General features: G+C 39.3%; 1 non-coding gene across 1 annotated transcript; it reads right to left on the minus strand.

Moving 5' to 3' along the window:
- Positions 1-206: 206 nt before the first annotated feature.
- On the minus strand, positions 207-313 carry LOC141616589 (small nucleolar RNA R71). The gene has a single exon (XR_012530926.1). It is a non-coding gene; the product is annotated as a small nucleolar RNA R71 (small nucleolar RNA).
- Between the last annotated feature and the right edge of the window lie 18915 nt (positions 314-19228).

Consider the following 19228-nt stretch of genomic DNA (forward strand, 5'->3'; position numbering starts at 1 on the left):
TGGAGACTTTTTGCGACAATTGTGATGCAATTTCTCAAACCGGTGTAACTCAAGACCAAATTCGATGGGTCTTATTTCCTTTTTCTCTAATTGGCACCGCGAAACAATGGTTGAAAGGCCTTGATAAGGCTACTCTCGGAATTGATTCTTGGAAGAAGTTGGCTCTAGCTTTCTACAAAAAGTTCTATCCACCGGAAAAGACTAACATGCTAAGAGCTCAAATTACGGGCTTTAAGCAAAGAGATGAAGAATCTTTGTATGAAGCTTGGGAGCGATTCAAAGGAATTTGCCGCTCATGTCCTCACCATGGACTTAGCGAGTGGTTCTTGGTACAACAATTTTGGAACGGTCTTTATGAAGACTCAAGGAACATTCTCAACATGGGATCAAATGGAATGTTCACCGAAGTTGATGACAATCAAACTTGGAACAAAATTGAGGAAATGACGGTCCATAACTCACAATATAGTAGACCTCGCAAGGCTACTAGATGAGGAAAGCATGAAGTGGACTCTATTACTCAATTGGGTGCTCAACTTAGTGCTCACATTGATACCATCAATTTGAAGTTTGAAAAAGCTATGGCTAGACTTGAAGAAGCCTCAAAATCACCAAAGCATCATGTCAATGCCATGACGGCATCTTCATCAATCCCAAGTGGGATATGTGAGAATTGTGGAACTTTGGGACATGACCAAAGTGAATGTAGGGGAACAAATGAACAAATGAACAAATGAATGTTTTTCAAGCATACAAGAGTGGTACCCCTTATTCAAACTATTACAATGAAAACACCAAATTCCACCCAAATCTCTCATACAAAAGCCAAAATTTTCAAAACCCTCAACCAACATACACCCCACCTCCCATGAGAAACCAAAATCAAAGACCCTTTTACAACCAAAACCAAGGTTACCAAAATCAAACTCCATACAATCAACAAAATGACGAAGGTTTTGATGTTCAAAAAGCGGCCCTCCAAATACAAAAGAATCAACAAGAGTTTTTCACTCAAATGCAAAAGGATAGTCAAGAAAAGGAAATCACCATCAACAACATCCTAGCCCACACCAAAATGTTGGAAACCCAATTGACTCAACTAGCATCTTCAAGCTCACAAAGACAAAAGGGGCAATTACCACCTCAAGGTAATCCCCCAAGACATGAAACAGTTAGTGCCATTCACTTGAGGAGTGGTACAAGGAATGAAGCACCAAAGAAGCAAGTTGAGGATGAAGTTGTGGAAGCTAGTGACAAAGAAGAAGTTGTGCAAAACTCCAAGGATGGAGAACCATCAAAAGAAGAAGTTTCAAAGAAAAATGAAGACAAGGTCAAGGAGAAGGAGCCCATTGTGATTAGACTTCCTTTTCCGAGGCATCAAGCCAAGCCAAATATGATGATCAACTTGGAAAGTTTATGGAAATCGTGAAGAATTTGGAAGTCACAATTCCTTTCACGGAATTTATCAATCACGTGCCGGCCTATGCAAAATACATGAAAGACATCCTCACAAAGAAGAAGTCGATCCGAAAGCTTGAGACTATCGCCTTCACTAAGGTGAGTAGTGCAATACTTCAAGGGAGTTCACCTCCAAAACTTAAAGATCCGGGAAGCTTCTCAATACCGTGTACCATTGGCGACACCACGATCAACAAGGCCTTATGTGATCTAGGGGCTAGTGTGAGTGTTATGCCGTACTCGGTGAGTAAAAGGTTAGGGATGGGAGAGCTTAAATGCACCAATATCACACTCCAAATGGCCGATAGATCGACGAAGACACCATTAGGGATATGGGAAGATGTTCCCGTAAGAGTTGGGAAATTTTTCATCCCGGTGGACTTTGTCATTGTTGACATGGAAGAAGACTCCAATATTCCAATCATTCTAGGTAGACCTTTCTTGCACACCGCGGGTGCAGTGATTGATGTGAAGCATGGAGAGCTCACTCTAGAAGTTGGAGATGTGAGCATAACTTTCAATCTTGACAAGACCATGAGAGCTCCCCGTTTGCATGAACCATGCTTTATGGTTGATCATTATAGTCGAAAGGATGATAGAAAGAAGTCGGAATTCCAATGAAAGAAGAAAATTGATGATGCTCCATTCAAAGAGCAAGTGAATTATAACAAAGAGAGCTTGAAAAGCTCACCCAAGTCAAGCAATGAAGAGGATGGCCTCATTGGCCAAGACAAGAAAGTGGGAGAGTTGTCTCTATCAACTCAAGAGATCTTTAGTGATCAAGTAGATGAAGTTTGTGGTCTTTGGGACGATGAGTTTGAAGGGATTTTCAATCCCTATATTGGTAATGCTATCGATCAAGACCAACATGAAGGACAACAAGGGGAAAGGTCTATTGAAGATCTTTATCATGATAATGAACAAGCTTTTGACTACTTCTTCAAGGTGTTGAGCAACATCAACAACACCTTGGACATGCCCCCATGACATCTCACTAAGGATGAGAGTTTGGTGGAGTCCTCTCCAAACCACCATTTGTAAATATTTGTAACTCCCTAACTTGCATTTTAATTCTTACATTGCATTTTTGTCATTTTTGGATTTTTTATGCTTTGATCAAGATAATTATCATTTTTGAGAGAAGTGAGGGAGGGACTAATGATTTTAATTAATGTGTAGTGCTTTAGCTTAGTGTGGGGATAGCAATTGCCTAGGCTATTCATGCCTTAGTAGTGCCCCTACAATAAGGAACACGAGATTTGAAGAATGAAAAATGACACGGGATATGCAAGTGCACGGATGGAACTGAATCCGGGTAGACCAGGGAGAATACGAGCGTCCTTCAGGGGAATCCGCTCGTCTCTAGGGAATCCGAGCGTCTTTGGCAGAATCCGCCCGTCCAATTGAACTGAAAAATTGAAAATTTGGGACTGTTGAAGAATTCGGGCGTCCCAGCAGAGAAGACACTCGTCTTAATGAATCCGCTCGTCTTTGCAGAAAGACGCCCGTCTTTTTGTCAGTGCAAAATAAGAAAACCTGCTGTAACAAAATCCGCCCATCTTTGAAAGAATCCGTTCGTCCCGCAGTCGAAGAATCCGAGCGTCCCAGCTGAAAGACGCCCGCCCGTCTTTAGGCGAGAATTCCTGAACCCAGAATAGGCAGAATCCGAGCGTCCCGAAGGAAAAACGCCCGTCTTCCCCTACAGTTCGAAATTTTCGGGTGTTTTTAAATACCCCTCCCACATTCATTTCTTCATTCATTAATTCAAAACACTACCCATAAACCCCAAAACTCAAAACCCTCATCCTCTCCACCACCAAAACAAGATTTCCTCAACCAAATTCAACAAAATCAAATCCAAACTTCCTTTTAACAACAATTAATCACTCCTCTTCCAACAAAAATCAATCCAAGCACCAAAATCTTCAACCTTTGAGTCGATTTTTGAAATACAAAGGCAAAGCCTTTCATCTTAAAATCGATTTGGGTATACTTGGAAATTGAAGATTTTCAATCTTTTCTTGGTATAATCATCAATGGCAAGAACAAAAGGGTCAACAAAGGCACTTAAGGCAAAGGCACTCTCAACAAGGCAACAATGCCTTCAAGCAAAGAAAGCCTCATTGGCTATGGTGGTTGCTAGTGCAAACTTGGAAGTTCAACAACAACAAAATCCTCCCTTGGAAGCAAAAACATCATCAACTCCGAAAATTGCTCAATTATCAAACTATCCGGAGGTAATTTTCATTTCTAACTCCCATAGGGATACATTTGCCAAGTATGCTAGGAAATCCTTTCTACCCACCAAATTCATATGTGAAGATGCCTTGAACAAATTGGGTGTCCTTGAGCAAACAAAAGCCTTCTTTGAAGCCATGGGGTTGGGAAAATTGTTTACTACAAGAGAATTGACATACCCCTCCCTTAGCTTGGAATTCTTGAGTTCATTGAAAGTGACTAAGGTAGAGACTAGAGAATACATCGAGTTTCGCCTTGCCAATGTGAATAGGCGCATCACCTTTGATGTTTTGAGTAAAGCATTAGGTCTTAGTGATACACCTCGTTATTATAAGAAGCCCGAAAAATATGACCCCGCTCCTCTTTGGAAGGCGATTTCCGGGAAGAAATTTGAAAACTATCATGCTTGTTGCGCTCTTTTAGTCCACCATCCGGGCATTAGAGTGTGGCACAAGGTCATCGGGAATACTATCATTGCAAGAAAAGACACTAACCACTTTACCAAGCTCGATTGTATTCTACTTGAGTCGGCCTTAAATATTGGAAGGGAATTCACCAAGCCTTACAATGCTCTAAGGCTTTTGGTGGAAAGATGGCTCAATGTTGATTGTGGAAATCAAGGCACCGCTTTTATCGTAAATGGAGGTCTAGTTACTCTCTTGGCCAAGTACTTTGATCCGAATTTCAACAAGGATAGCAAGTATGTTGCGAAAAAAGGGGGTCATCTCATTGACATGGAAGCCATGATTAACAAGTACAAATGGGTCACGCATAATCATCTTGACACCAAATTTGGGTGGCTCACCAATGATGCTAGATCTTTTACTTTGCCTTCCAAGATATGCCGTTTGAGTTTCCATCGAACGAACTACCTTCTTCCCCTCTCAAAGGAAGCCGAATACATCATCCGTCAACAATGGGGTGAAATTGAAATGCCCTCCTCCTCCATTGTCACACCGCCCTATCCATTCATATATCAAGAGTTCAAACCCGAAGGTGTTGAAGCGGGCAATGACTACATGACTCTACTTATGCAAGAGATGCACAAACAAGCTTTTAAGGATCGGGAAGATGCATACTTGGCCCAATATCCACCCCTCTTTCATTTAGCTAGGCAAGGACTACTCGATCCTTCATGTCCTTTGCCTAGTTGGGCGGATAGGGAAGTTTTCTTTCCAAGTGCATCTAGGGGTGAAACGGGTGACGATGAGGTTGTTGGTGATGAGGTTGTTGAAGATGAGGGCATTGTTGAAGAGGTAAATGAAGAAGAAGAGGATGATGAAGGAAGTGAGCAATGAAGTGAAGAGGGGAGTGGAGATGAGTCCACTTCTATTGAGAAAGATGATGACAATGATGATATGGTGGAAGACTAGCAAGCTTTGGAGGCTCCTACCCTCTTGAGGTTTGTCTACTTCTTTCTTTGTTTTATTTATCTTGATCATGGTTGGAGAGTCCTAGCAACATAGAGGACTAACACCTCGGCCCCATTGAGGTGTTCTTATTTCATTGTTCCCACTTTTGAAAATCCAAAATGACAAATTTAGTTTCATGCATTGCATCTTGTGTGCATGAACTACCCCAACTTTTAAGACATTAGAAATAATGTCTATCTCAGTTTGGGGAAGTACATACATATGCAACGGGAGGTAATCTAAATTACGCTCTCCGTCATAAACAAAAAAAACATGCATCATGTAGTGTAGATTATTATAGCTTGCATTTAGTGTAGAATTCATGCATCATGCTTGCGTAATTTCCCATCATTTTGGCCATTGAGGACAATGCCCATATTACTGTGGGGATGGGGAATTCTAACTTAACTTTTATTCAAAAATCCAAAAAAATAAAAAAAAACTCGAAAAAACCAAAAAAAATTGAAAAATATGAAAATCCAAAAACAAGTTCATTTCCTTTGTAGTGTAGTCTTGTATATATTGTTGTATATATTGTATTTGTTCTATCCTTGTTCACATTAATCGACTACGCCACATCCGAGACATGAGGATATTGAAGACCGCATGGTATGATCTTTCCAATCTCCTTTTTCCTCTTTATGTTAATGACTATGTGGCTTTATTTTGATTGATGCGGTATAACAATGTGAATTTAGGACTTGCATCTAGTTTATTTGGCATATTAGTTGGTAGAATCATTTGCATTAGGATGTATACATGCTAGTTGCATCATGGCATGTAGTTTTCATGTTAGAAAATTTTGCGAAACCGTCTACTTGGGAAGCTTGACAAGTGTATATAGGCCCTAGTAGATGCTTTTTCTTCTTAAGACTTTGCTTGTTAGAATGCTTGTAAAACACCCTAGGATGTGTCATGCTAGTATCCTTTGACCCATGGATTAAGGCCTAGTCAAGAGTACCTTGTGGTGTGATAACTCCTTGGCTACCGTTTATTCCAAGGTGACCCTTGAAACCATGCATCCATCATCCATGTTCTACCACATTTTTTTCATCAAAGAGAATGGGCACAAAAAGAAATTGATTTGAGTTCAATGAAATGAAAAGTGAAAGAAAGTTTGTAAAATGCATCAAATGAAAAGAGGAGCAAAAATAGAACTCCTATGCTTCAAACATAAGGCACCCTCACTACATATGGGGTGACTTTGAAAATGTTCAAAAAGAAATGCAAAAAGTTGTCAAGTATTGAATTGCCAAAAATCAAAAGAAATGGCAAAAGAAAGTGTTCTCAAATGTCAATTGCCACAAGAAATTGGGGGGAAAAACATCAACAAAGCAAACTCCCAAAGTGAAACTCAAATACTATCGATCCCTTTATCCATCGTATCCATTTTTGTGCATGATAGAGAGGGGACGACCCTTCTTCTTGTCTAGGCAAGAGGGGGAATTCCGCGATCCTCCATTGTTTCTAACACCATAGGGAGTCTATTCTTGACAAAAGCATTTAACGATTGAGGACAAAGGTACCCTAGCTTGACACAATTTAGAGGTGATTTATCGGTATCCTTCTAGGCGTAGTAGTTTAAAGAAATTGCATCTATGAAGGAGTGTGTACCCTTGAATTGCTTCCCTTGTAGATAATTTCCGCCACTTAGATGAGGAAAGTGGCTATTCTTTTGTAGATGCATCAATTATTTGACTTTGTGTGCTTAATGTTCGGATGTGTCGCCATTTTGGCAAGACCCACCTTGCCTTGCAAGAAGGCATCCTACCTCATGGTTGTCTTGTTGTGAGTTGAAGGGGCGGAGTGAGACCCGCTAATTGTCTCATATCGGCTATGCTATTAGGTTAGTTTAAATAATGGTCCTAGTCTTTGTCACCTCTTTACTCGGGACGAGCAAAGGTTCGGTTTGGGGATATTTGATGTGACCATAATTAGAGCATATTTAGTCCCCGAATTAGCCTTGTTCCCATGCTTTTTAGTGCATATTTGGGTCATTTATTGTCTTTAGTCCTTTGTTTTGCATATTCTTTGAGGTTTTGTGTCCTTGGTAGGAAAGGAGTGCAAACCTTGCATTTTCATGGCAAAATGAAGCTAAATTGATTGAATTCAATGACCAAGCATCAAAGAGAAGACAAGATTAGAAGGCCTTTGTACATACTATAGTAGATGGGCAATGATGAGAAAATATCCTTGCATCCCCGAGGAAATCCTCAAGGATTTTATGAAGAAAAAGGAAGAAAAGAAGAAGGAACGAAGCTGTAAGACAATCCGGGCGGATTGTCCACAAGACGCCCGTCCAGCACCCACAATCCGAGCATCTTCCTCCACAAGACGCCCGTCCAAAACGCCCAGAATCCGCCCGTCTTTCCCTTCTGGACGCCCGTCCAGAAACACCCAAATCCGCCCGTCCCGTGCCCTGGACGCCCGGATTCCCTTACAGCCTTTTCGTCTTCTACAAGCTTCAAGGAAGGATGCACATATTTTTCTAAGACCGGCGAAAAGGAGACCGGAGTCTCCCTAGAGACCGGCGATTCCTCAAGGACTTAATCGTCATTTAAGCCCTTAGTAAACCCTAATTTATGTAACTATTCCCCACTATAAATACCCCATTAGTCTAATTAGAAGAGCATGTTCTTCTTAGCAATCTTTAGTGTAGTTAATATCAATCAAATCTCTCTTTAATCTTGTAATCAACATTTAATCAAGTTTTAATACAAGTTTCATTTCCTTAATCTCTCTCTTGTTCATCCTTTGTTTTGGGTAATTGAAGACTATTTGGGTTATTATTGGGATATTGACAACCTTCCAATCTATCATCAAGTACTTCTATTATTCTTTGCTTTATTATTGGAATCATTAGTAGGTATAATTCTCTTAATCCTTTTTTAATTATTGTTAATCACTTTCATTTATTCATCATGTTTTACTTTGTTGGTATGATTGACAACCTTGCTAGCATGTTCAACATGATAATGAGTGAGTAGTTTCCTTAGCTAGGGTTAATGGGTAATTAGGGGAAACCAACATGGGGAATGATTCATGCTTAATTTAATATGTTTTCATAGTTTATTTGCTTGCTTGTTGTGATCTCAACTTATGCACATGTTATGTTTGATGAAATGCGAGCGTATGAATCCTTGCATTTTTTACCCATCACCTATCTTTTCAATGAGACTTGTAAGACATAAACCAACTCGATTCTTATTAGACCATGCATATAGTTGAGTAGGGAAGATTAAGTCGACTTGTAGGTGTTGTACAATCTAATCGATTCGGCTCCGGGACCCAAACTTTCCTAGGATTGTAAGATATAAACCAACTCGATCCATCACAACAATAATTGCTTGCTTATAATTTGAGAATATGTTTGTATGATCAATTCCCATGAATCCCCTATGACCCCATGACAACCTAGTGCCTTTTATCAATTGTTTACATCCCTTTCAATTCATCTTGCTTGTTTACTTTTATTGCTATTTAGTTTAATGATCTTCTACTTCAAACCCCAAATTGTGACACCCTTAGACACTACTAGTTGCAATAGAAAATCTCATCTCAATTCCCGTCCCTTGGGATCCGACCTTTACTTGCCTCTTTACTAATTGTAGAGTTGTTTGTGAAGTTATAAATTGTGTTTTGGTCTAGGTGCTCCTAACGACAAGTACCGAAAACTAAACCTCCTCGAGAGTCCGACCAGTGAACCTACCTTTAAGCCAACTGCAGCAATTCCTCGATCAACCACAAGATATCAACCAAGCATGCAACCCCTATACAAACAGCATACAAGTCTATTACTACCACCACAACCCTACAAGGAACAAAAAAAACAAAGACGATGATGATGACATACCTACGCATCTCACGACGGCGTTAAGACTGCTACCCGACTAAACCAACTCATCCTCAAGACACTAGCATCCTCAAAGGCTCCCATGGAAGGTATTTGGTGAAGGGAAAGGAGGGAGGCGACATATAGGTCTGAAGGAAGGAGGCGAAAATCATTTGCGGTTTTAACAAAACACGATTATAAACCCTCACTGTAAAGACGCTACTCGATCCAGTAACCAACCTACTCGATCGAGTGGCCCCTACTCAATCGAGTACCCAAGCTACTCGATTTAGTAACCTCTACTCTATCGAGTACCACTCATCCTCATATCCTAACAAGACACTAGGCATCTCTGGCACGTATTCCTAAGAACCTTCACCTGCTCCCAAAGGTCGGTCAACGTCGGTCAACGGGTCCCTAATAGGGCGGGTATTACAGTCTTCCTCCCTTAAAAAGAACTTCGTCCCCGAAGTTCGACTCATCCTCCCCCAAACGACACGACAAGAAACCCAAGGTCGACACCCCTGTTCTCTCGACACAGGTCCACTACTCTCTAGAGGCATTATCCGCTATGTCATCATCATTAACTGTACAACACACACCACATACACAAGCTTCTACAAACCACTACTCTAATTACCAAACTCACAACATGCACCAACACGACCAACTCGACTAACGATTATACTACTACGCCGAACTTTTCAGGCACGCATTAACGTAGCTACGAGACAATACTTTCACTGGCCAACCACTACCACAAAAAACATGTCACACAATGATCCTATTACAGATTCACATAATGCATGATTCATTATCGCACAACTACGCTACTGTTCTTGACATCCTTATCACTTTATGACTATCCTCTCACAGTAAATTACTCAACTATTACTTAAACATACAAATTACCCATCAAAACTATTAAAATAATTATAGCTTCATGCTTGAAATATAACAGTGGCATTATAAAACAATACAAACATACGGTAAAACATTACAACATACAGCAAAAATTATTATAATTTCGGCTTTTTCTTTTGCGACATTACTCTTCCCCTCTAAAAAGGAACTTCGTCCCCGAAGTTCACCATCAGACCATTACTCACTTAACCTGACACATTTTGCACCTTGTCGACATTACTCACTAATCACGACTAACATTAACTTATATACACCTGTTACTTTATGAGAATGATTATCAACGACCATGAAAGACATGCACGTACAATATGTATAATGGAAGTATGGAAATTTCAGGAAATAAGTAACAAGTCTTTTCAATAATAAATAAGTTAGGCTTGCTTGTAGACGTTGAGGATGTAAAATGAATGCAATAAAAGAAACCTTTGTGTCACATCTATTCCCATCAAATGTCATTTATAAGTTAAGCACGGACCCAAGCATAACTACTAAGTCGACCCAAACATGTTACTAATCTTCAATACCCATGATAATGATCGAAATATGCAAAAATACAAACATTCAAACAATGTAATCCTCGACAAGTGCATGTACTAGTGCTACTCGATCGAGTGAGTTATGCACTCGATCGAGCTGGCCTTACTTGATAGAGTATCTTAGCTACTCGATTGAGTAGCCCGAGATCAGAATACCCTTTAAGTGTCACACATGAAGCTACTCGATCGAGTAAGTGGTACTCGGTCGAGTGGCCACAGGTCAAATGCTACTCCAAAACATCCCTAACACAACACAATATATATATATATATATATATATATATATATATATATATATATATATATATATATATATATATATATATATATATATATATATATATATGATCGCATAATCATTGCGAGTCGGGATGATAACCCGACCACAAATCCTCCAAACAAGTCAAGGAAAAGCAAGTACGGCCTTATGGCCACCAATACAAACCGAATATAATAAGTGCGAATCAAAATAACTAATATCCAACGCAACTGATAAACATAATAAGAGAAAAAGGAGTATCACTCCTGCTGCTGCTGCTCATCCATCAACTCGTCCTCACCTCCTCCGCCACCTGACGTGCCTGCCCCTGATGTGCCAACATCCGCATCACCAGCAGCTCCAGCATCTGGCCTCACATACCAAGGGGTCAAGCCGCCGTAAGGTTAGGACTGAGGCACCCCCCATGTGGACATGTCCACCCCGTAGGAGTGGAAAACCCCGCTGCAATCCCCAACTCCCCTCCACCAAACTGGATGCGGTCCCGAGGTCCCAATACCCTGAGTATACGTCATCTCATGCATGTTCCGGAGCGTGAAGCTAGAGGACACTCTCTCTGCCAGGTAGCTCTCACGCGTTGCCGGGGTATCAAGGTAAGGGTAACAAGGAAACGGGTGCTGTGGTAGTGCTGCCGGCTGTGGTTGTGTCTCAGCCATCCTCTCCCGCACTCGGCGTGGCCTTCTCCCTATCCTAGGTCGATCTTCCTCAGCTCTCACATTCTCCCCCTTCCTCGGCTCAGGCATGGCTCGGAGGATCTTCAAGTTGATGAAGTACGTCTGCCTCGCAGGACGCGCCTCATTCTCCTCCTCATCAGAATCGGCAGCTACCACTGCCGCAGGTAAAGGCTCTGTCGGTGGGAGGTACTCAGGAGCTGGTATCTTCATCCAACTCATTCCCCACACCCTCCATGCTAAACTACCATAAGGTCATACGTGATGACTAGTCGATTACATAGGCAGAGTGTGTGACACTTTGCCGGACAGAGACCATTTAGAGAGTCCCTAAGTTCTATTATAGACGCCTGGTCGTGGCAGGGATCTCTAAGATATTCTCATGAGTCGATTCTTTTGACTGGAGACTATTATCTGAGTAAGTGCAGTTTCCGAGTGACTTTTGTTTTTGTCCTAGGTCGTGCCGTGAAAGGAGGCCAAAAGGGCATTTACTAGGTCATGGTGATCTGTATTGTGCAATAGGATAGATAGGGCATACAGGAATTGTCCACCCACGTTGGGTAAACTATATCTCAAGGCCACTCGAGGAGTTAATGACTACAAATGCGTGGCCACGCTCGGAAATAATCTGTGAGAGATTTTTCCGGTCAGCTAGTCACACTCCCGATCGAGAAAACCACTCGCGATATGTTCATGTGCAAGTGCGACATGAAAGACACATTGCATTGAGTGAGAGATTAAAACGGACAAGAGAATTGGTAGCGCACACCTTGTGTCGGACAAGTGGGAGATTGTTGGAGTTAGTGTCCTCCACAATAGTGCGTTTACATAATAAATCTGTTAGAAATTTAGACCAAATTAATACTCATCTTATGATATTAAAATTACAAATTAATTTAATGTGGTCTAAATCTACATGCATGCAAATAAAATGTATAAAAGATGGTATTAAACCATCTTAAGGCAAAAGTTCCTTACATTGCTATAAGGCAAAATATGGGCACTATAAAGGTCTCCTACCTTTATAGTTCTTGAGCTATGCAACTATGGATGATCCTCCAAGAACACCAATTACCAATATAGGTAATCTCCTTTGGTGGCACCCAAGAATAACCCAAAATACTACTAAAATTAATAACTAGTTAATAATAGTAGTAACCTTGTAATTGTATATTTGATGTACTAATTAATATTATTACTTTGATAATATTATTAGTTAGTTTTTATATGTGTTTTAAGATGAAAATGATGAACAAAATAAGAAGAAAAGTTGGTCTCTTGGTGATGAAGGTAAACCGGCCAAAGCACACAAAAAGGACCAAATTTTCTTTAAATTTTTCCAAACATAAGAAATGGTGTGATTAAGTGGGTATTTATAGGCAAAAATGGGGAACAAACCTAAGTGGAAATTGCCACTTAATGGACACTTGTTGTCCTCTCAAAAAAACGGTCAAGTGGACATATTTGAGTCCATTTCGGTTTTCGACATTTGCCCCACAAATGCTTATAAGTCTTATATTTAATTATCTTACATAATTAAATATTAATTTAATTATTTGACACTTAAATAATACAAATTAACTACCAATAACTACTTAACCATTAAGTAATCATAAGACCATTTTATCAACATACAATGTGTCAATATTATCCCACTTAGCTAATTTTACAACCTCTTGTAAAAATTAGAGAGCTAATTAATTCCATTTCAAAACAAAAACACATATCGTATAAAACTAATTAATTAACAATTAATTAATAAATTCTAATTATTTATTATTTAAATATCACATAATTAAATAATAAATCTCCTTGTCCCGAGTTCGTAACCCGTCATCAAATAATACTTTTACGTGACTAGTTAAAAGTCAAGTAATACAAGGAATTAATTATCTCGTATCTCATAAAAACAATTAATTTATTCTATTTGGGCGTCATCCTATAGGTGTGACCTAAAGGGATCAGCTGATCACCGCCGTCACACGACAGTAATGTCAAACTCTAGTCAGCCAATCATTACCGATTAACGATGACCAGCTGACAAATAAATAAAATAAATCCCCGATATTCCTTTTACGAGATTTAATATGTAAACGCACTCATTGTGGAGGACACTACTCCAACAATCTCCCACTTGTCTGACACAAGTGTGCGTTACCAATTCTCTTGTCCAATAATATCTCCCACTCAGTACAAGATGTCTTTCAGGTCGTTCTTGCACGTGATCATATCATAAAGTGGTTTCCTCGATCAGGAGAATGACTGTCTGACCGTATAATCTACTATAGATCACATCCGAGCGTGGCCACGCATTCACAGTCATCTCTCCTCGAGTGGCCTTGAGATAAAATATGACTTAAAAGGACAATCCTGTTGATCTATTTTCTTCGTTCGATAAAGATCACAATGACCCAGTAAATGCTCATCGGCCTCCTTTTACGGTGCGACCTAGAACAAAAACCAAAGCCACCGGAAAACCGTACCAACTCAGACAAATAGTCACCAGTCTAAAGAATTGACGCGAAGGAATAAATAGAAGTCCTCGCCACGACCTAGCAACAAAAGGACTCTATAAACGATCACTGTCCGACAAATTGTCTCCCAATATGCCTATGTAATCGACCAGTCATCACTATGACCATATGACAGTCGAACCTATCATCTATCGCCTTACAATCTAGTCACTCCGAGACGTCACCTCATTAAGTAACTAGGGACAAAATACAATGTTAATCCAATTCACTTAATAGGGTTCGACATTGTCTTTACAACCTATTTGGAGAAAACAAAGTATATAAATTCAGACATAAAACTGAATATAACGATAAATGCAACTTATCATATATGAAATAATAAATACAATATTTTGATTATTACATATCATATAATTTACAACAGTTCTGGAATTCATCTCAACCCCATCGAAACTACATGACTATCATGTTTAGCTTGAGACAATGGCTTGGTTAAAGGATCAGCGATGTTGTCAGCTGTCCTAACCTTACAAACTGTAATTTCTTTCCTTTCGATTAAATCTCTAATTACATGAAATTTCCTAAGTACATGCCTAGACTTGTTATTAGACTTGGGCTCTATTGCTTGAAAAATAGCCCCACTGTTATCACAATACAAAGTGATAGGATCCTCGGCGGTCAGAACTACTTTCAGTCCCTCTAAAAATTGCCTAATCCAAACAGCTTCCTTTGCAGCTTTAGAGGCTGCAATGTACTCAGCTTCCGTTGTAGAATCAGCAGGTCACAGACTCTTTGAAACTTCTCCAGCAAACCACCCCTCCCTTCAACAAAAAGACAAAACCAGCCCGGGATTTCAAATCATCCCTATCGGTTTGGAAACTGGCATCCGTATAACCTCTTATACGTAATTCAGATTCTCCTCCAAACACTAAGAATGAATCTTTAGTCCTTCTCAAGTACTTCAGAATATTGTTGACGGCTATCCAGTGACTCTCACCTGGAGTTTTCTGAAAATGACTCGTCATACTCAAAGCATACGAGACATCAGGACGAGAACACATCATAGCATACATGATCGATCCAACAGCGGAAGCATAGGGAATCGATTTCATGCGTTCAATATCCTTAGGCTAAGTAGGACACTGTGACTTACTCAAAGTGATCCCACTGCCCATAGGTAGAAAACCTCTCTTGGAGTTTTTCATATTGAATCGGTCAAGAATCTTATCGATATAGGCTTCTTGACTCAATGCTAATATCCTTTTGTATCTATCCCTATAGATCCGGATACCCAAGATGCGCTGAGCTTCTCCCAAATCTTTCATTTGGAAGTGATTTCCCAACCACTTCTTAACAGAAGCAAGCATATCGACATCATTCCCATGAGTAATATGTCGTCCACATAAAGAAGTAAGAAAACAACTTTACTCCCACTAAACTTCATGTATAAACATGGTTCCTCAACACTTCGAGAAAAACCATTCTGTTTAATAACATGATCAAAACGATGATTCCAACTCCTTGACGCTTGCTTAAGACCATAAATGGATCTCTTAAGTTTGCATACTTTGTTAGGATTTTTAGGATCCACAAAACCCTCAGGTTGTGTCATGAACACTTCCTCTTCCAGAAATCCGTTCATGAAAGCGATTGTGACATCCATTTGCCATATCTCATAATTATGAAATGCAGCAATCGCTAACATTATCCGAACAGATCTAAGCATAGCAACTGGTGCAAAAGTTTCATCATAGTGTAAACCATGAACCTGAGTGAAACCTTTTGCAACCAATCTAGCTTTGTAGATATCATTATGTCCATCCATGCCGATTTTAATCTTGAATATCCACTTACACTGAAGAGGTCGAACATCTTTAGGTAAGTCAACCAGGTCCCATACCTGATTATCGTACATGGAATCCATTTCGGATTGCATGGCTTCGAGCCATAGCTTAGAGTCAGAACTCATAATAGCTGCTTTATAGGTCTTGGGTTCATCACTTTCTAAAAGTAAAACCTTATAGTCACCATCTTCTTCGATAATACCAAGGTATCTATCAGGCTGGCGACTAACCCTTTCTGACCTCCTAGGTTCAGAAGGAACAATAACCGATTCAGACGTAGAAGGAACATCTTCCTGTATTGTCATATCAGTTTGTGGCTCTTGAACATCGTCAAGTTCAAATTTTCTCCCACTCTGTCTTCTAGAAATAAATTCTTTTTCTAGAAAGACAGCTTCACGAGCCACAAACACTTTGTTCTCTTTACTATTGTAGCAGTAATATCCACAAGTTTCCTTAGGGTAGCCTACAAAAATACACTTTTCAGAACGAGGTGTAAGCTTATCGTCAAACTTGCTCTTGACATAAGCATCACAACCCCATACTTTCATGTATCGCAGATTCGGGACTTTTCCTTTCCATATCTCATATGGAGTTTTGTCAATTGCTTTAGTGGGACTTTTATTAAGTGATTGTACAGCAGATAAAGTGGCAAAACCCCAGAATGACTTAGGTAACTCTGTTTGACTCATCATCGATTGAACCATATCTAATAAAGTTCGATTCCTTCTTTCAGCCACACCATTTAATTGTGGTGTGCCAGGAGGAGTTAACTGAGATACAATACCACAGTTTATAAGGTGATCTTCAAAGTCATTGCTTAAATATTCCCCACCACGATCTGATCGTAATGCTTTAATCTTCTTATTTAATTGGTTTTCTACTTCATTCTGAAACTCTTTGAACTTATCAAAAGCTTCACTTTTATACCTCATTAAGTAGATATACCCATATCTACTCATGTCATCGGTAAAAGTAATGAAATAGTCATAATTACCTCTAGCGGATCTGTCATTGGGCCACAAACATCGGTATGTATTAAACCCAATAACTCACTAGCTCGAGATGCTTTTCCTAGAAAAGGTGAACGAGTCATCTTGCCAAGAAGACAAGATTCGCATGTACCAAATGATTCGAAATCAAAAGGTTTAATTACACCAGTCGACACTAGTCTTTTAATGCGTTTCTCGTTGATGTGTCCTAATCGACAATGCCATAAATAAGATAGATCAGTATCACCTGTTTTGAGTCTTTTATTATCTAAATGATAAACATCGTTGCAAGTATCTAGAATATAAATACCATTGATAGAAATAGCTTGACTATATACAATCCCATTAAGGGAAATGTACAACACTTGTCTTTAATTACAAAGGAAAACCCTTCTGTGTCTAACACAGATACGGATATTATATTTCTAGATAGCGTTGGTACAAAATAACAATTATTAAGATGTAACTCCAACCCCGAAGCTAAACTAAGTACATAAGTTCCTACGAGACGATGACTACTTTAGACCCGTTTCCCATTCGGAGATCGACATCACCCTTGTTTAGCTTTCTTATGATTTTTAGGCCCTGCAAATGATTACACAAGTGAGAACCACAACCAGTATCTAATACCCAAGTTGTATTTGAAGCATAATTTATGTCTATCATAACAGATTCAGTTGAGAAATTACATGTCGGCTTCACAATGCCAGCTTTTATGTCATCCAGGTACTTTGTACAATTACGTCTATAATGTCCCTTGTTATTACAATAATTATAAGTATCTTTAAGAGGATTACCCTTTATAGGTTTTTGCTTGGTAGAGCAATTCGCAATTGCTTTACCTTTGCCCTCCACCTGAACGGGCTTCTTACCTGCGTTCCTCTTAAACTGCTTCTTCCCCTTCACGTTAATCGCAAGCACATCTTTTCTCATACTCCCACTCAATCCCATGTCCTTCTCTGCTTGCACAAGCAGAGAATGGAGCTCATGTAAACTCTTTCTCATGTTTGTCATATTGTAATTTACCCTAAATTGGGTAAATCCCTTGACGTGCGAGAGAGAGTGGAGCACTCGGTCCACCACAAGTTCGTCGGGGATCTTGCATCCCAACCCCTCTAAAGTTTCCACGTACTCAATCATTTTAAGTACGTGTGAACTTACAGGTTGACCATCTTTGAAGTTAGCCTCTAAGAAACGAACAGCGGTGTCATACTGAATTATTCTCGGGGCTTGAGAAAACATAGTGGAAAGCCTCGAGAATACTTCATGTGCATCACGAAACTTGACACATTGCCTTTGTAAAGTAGGATCCATTGAAAAAATCAAAACATTTTTTATTGCAGCGGATTCTTTTTGATAATTTGAAAAAGTTTCCCTTACATCGGCAGTGGCCCTAGTACTAGTCGAAAGGGGAGAGGGATCGACAAGGTAGCGTAATTTGCCATCACCTGCGGCAGCTAATCGAAGTTGTTCTTCCCAATCTTTAAAATTACTACCGTCGGCTTTTAATACATATTTGTCCATAAAAGAACGTAGCCATGAATCTCTAGCTATGGTGGCGGTTTCACTAGTAGAAGTCATCGTGATTACTACAAAGGAAATAAAGGAAAGATTAACATTTATCGTCTAGAAATATTTAACTTGTGAAACTATTTAACAAGTTCCCATTTATATAATGATCTCCCACTGAATTATACAAATGATTCCAAGATCCAATTTTATATAAACACGGGCACGGTGGACCGATTCAACCCATATTTATATAAATTTGGTGAGTCAACGTTTTGACTGATTCTACTACTAGAACTCTTGGTTGACGGATTTTCTTAAAATCTATCTTTTAGCCCCAGAATAAATATGGGCACGGTGGACCGATTCAACCCATATTTATCCCGTTGAGTCCAACCAATTTTCACGCGTAATAACTTTTATTACCCTACTTACCCAACGTAAAAAGAGTGTACCTCGGTGATCCGAACCTACCTCTAATGAAGAAGAGATTCATAGGTGCTATTATTTGGTAAGGCTTAATCTCAATTTTAAACAAAATGTGAGAGATCTTATCAATTTAATTGCCTATCACTTTTAAGTGAACAAAATTAGTGAATGCTAGACGATTAAATCGATAACAACAAAAAAATAAAACATGTAGTGACGATTTGGCATGAATGCATAAAAGAATTAAAACAAACAAGTCCTAATATGGCCACCTAGTTAATCTAATTAACTAAAATTATTACACTTCGGAAACCAACTCCTTGGTCCCTTGAGTCTTCATAAATTGGCCTCCTTCTTTAGGATTTCTAACGCCTTTCCAAAACACCGTCTTCATGAAAACTCCGTCTTTAGTAGCTTCATCTAATTACTAATAATTAAATTACATAACAATACCCTATTATACAATTTGTAATAAAATTAAAATAAAACTATTAATTAATTACAAATTAGGCGATGCGAAATCGCAATTAATTACAAAACAAGTCGATATTCCCTTACATTTCGGGAAATACCAACTTCTACCTATGGCCATATTAGGAAAAATTACATAACAATAATTCTAAAAACCATTCATC

Source organism: Silene latifolia, chromosome 11, assembly GCF_048544455.1.
Source record: "Silene latifolia isolate original U9 population chromosome 11, ASM4854445v1, whole genome shotgun sequence".
In the NCBI taxonomy this organism is placed as follows: Eukaryota; Viridiplantae; Streptophyta; class Magnoliopsida; order Caryophyllales; family Caryophyllaceae; genus Silene; species Silene latifolia.